This window comes from Olea europaea, unplaced genomic scaffold (assembly GCF_002742605.1).
Source record: "Olea europaea var. sylvestris unplaced genomic scaffold, O_europaea_v1 scaffold680, whole genome shotgun sequence".
Taxonomy (NCBI): domain Eukaryota; kingdom Viridiplantae; phylum Streptophyta; class Magnoliopsida; order Lamiales; family Oleaceae; genus Olea; species Olea europaea.
The window spans coordinates 559,124-561,977 of NW_019265184.1; positions in this window are offsets into that span (position 1 = coordinate 559,124).

Genomic DNA, 2,854 nt, shown 5'->3' on the forward strand with positions numbered 1-2,854 from the left:
TCCCTACCTTTCAATATTATTGTGCAAAACGTCCCTACCTTTCATTTTTAGCATTTTTACCCCTATATTTCACCTTTCATTGCGCAAAAGGTCCTTTTCATCCATTTTTTCAATAAAATGACGATTTTACCCTCCTATTGAAATAAAACAAAAAGAAAAGAAAAAAATAATTAATTAATTGCAATCATAGTTCTAAATCTTTCAAAACATTACAGATAAATCCTAAATTCTCCACTACCGCCACTTTCACAACCCCACCAAGCCACCACCTATAGATCTATATAGCACCACTTTTCAACCACAACATCTATCGGACTCCACCACCACCAGCATCGCCTCACTCTCCCCAATATCCACTTCCATAGTATTGGTCACCAATCTGTCCGAAACAACCACATTTACGGTGGTGGAGTCCGGTGGGCATGGTGGCCGAAAGGTGGTATTATGTGAATTTATAGTTGGCAGCTTGATTGGTTGTGAAAATAGTGGTGGTTGAGAATTTATGATTTTTTTGTAATTTTTTAAAAATTTAAAGACTGTGGTTGCAGTTGGTAATTCATCTTTCTTTTTGTTTTATTTGAATAGGAGAGTAAAATCGTCATTTTATTGAAAAAATGGATGAGAAAGATCTTTTTTGTAATGAAAGGTGAAATGTAGGGGTGAAAATGCTAAAAAATAAAAGGTAGGGATGTTTTTCACAATAACATTGAAAGGTAGGGACCTTTTGTGCTAATTATACCAAAAAAGAAAGGTATGGACGTTTTGCACAATAATATTGAAAGGTAGGGACCTTTTGTGCTAATTACCTATTGATTTAACGGAACTTGACAGAAGGATGTTTTGCGCAAAAAAAGGTAAAGGTGAGGGTGTAATCCGTCAAAAAACGAAAGGTAGGGACGTTTTTCACAAAAATATCGAAAGGTAGAGATGTTTCGTGCTAATTACCCTTATATGAAAGATAGATTTTGATAAATAATTCTTTTTATTTCTTAAATAATATATTTTGACATTTTAAAAAATCCAATGAAATGAAACCTAACTCAATGGAAAAAGAGTATGATGCATATTTACTCCCCTTGTGATAATATAATTTGACTTATGTGGTTCAGTAGAGGTGGAAAAACTGTTTGGACCAAAACAAACCAAATCAAAATTGAACCATACCAAGTGGTTCACTTCAGTTCTACAAAAAATTTAATGGTTTTGATTCTTCGAAACAAGAACCATTTGAATCTGGACTTGGCTTTGGTTCTGGTTCAATTCTAGATTTTTAATTATAATTTTTTTATATATATTAATTCGTAGAGATCCTATTTTGTATTCATTGGAGACGGTCCATTAATTGTGTTTACTCTAATTTTGTATTCATTTGAACCATTTATCTTTTACACCATACACGTCGACACTATATTTCATCACATCAGTGGAGGAAAACTCTTTCAAGATTGTAAAATGGAATTAGTCATTCACTTAAAAAGCTTTTAAACTATTTTTTTACCTCGATTATTTGATGAATTATTTGTGTTCTTCACATATAGAGAAAAATTCAATAAACATTCATGAAGTATTAAATGGTTAATTATTGCCTGTAAAAGTGGACAGTAGAAATTTCGCATAATTCATCCTTTATTATGCCAGTATGCTATCAAAAGCGCTACAATTAATTTAGTGAATCATTATTATTGCTTATTAAAAAATCTTTTGTATGAGAATGAAAATTGATTTGTATATTCAAATTATGACTATATTTTGTTTGTTAGCTTGGACTTTTGTGTTCTTGATGATTGATAATTTGAACTTGTTGAATGTTTGATATTTATTTTTTATTTATGTCTATATTACTAATTTACGGATATAGTGCAAGTATGAAAATTGAAGAAACGAAACTAGAACCAAATCAAACCAGAATCGAATTGTTCAGTTCCGATTTGGTTCCATATGTTAAAAAATTCATTTGGTTCTATTAGTAAAGAAAACCAAACCAAATGGAACCATATTCACCTCTATACTTCAAGCACATTAAATACTCCAAGGATAAGATAAATAATCATGATAGATGAATTGATCATATTGGGACTCCAAATTTCGAGCATTGTCAGGATAATAAGATATAAACCTGTGATTGCATCCATAACGATCTTTGTGAAATTTACTATACTGAGATTCATTCATTACATATTATGAATTCATTTTCTTATTTCCTTTTCTCGGAAGTATATACCTTTATATTTTTGGACCGTAGGTCTAAAACTTCAAGTTTTTCTAATAAGTTCAATTTTGCTAAGATTTGCGGTCTTTTATTTAGCCAATCATTTCTTCGACTGATATATTTTGAAGAATTTATTTCGATTCCTCACTATTTAAAATATGATGCAGTACATCATATACAAGCATGTTGTCAATAATTTTTTTTCTTTTCGATTCTTTCTTATCTATAATCACATAAATTATTGAGATATCTTCACTTTCTATATTTCAAATACTCGAATCTCTTATGGGGTTTTATAATTAGTTATGTATATATACTCTAAAAAAATATAGGCCTCTAATTGGGACCAATTTTCTTATTTACTCATTTTTTTTTTTTTGGAGTTTTTATCTTTGAAATCTAATGTCACAATGCTTCAGGCATGTCATTTATATAATGCTACTAATTTTTCATTCTTAGATATTAATATGAGATGGAGCATCTATTGTTGATATAGAGATTTTACAAATCTCTTATAGGTTAGTAAGTGCATCTTACAATTAAGTTATTTTTCATATTGTCAAATACGAGGATATAATAGATAGGACAATTTGATGCATTATGTAATATTTGTAGCTACTAAGTTTCCCCCAGTGTCGAAAGAAC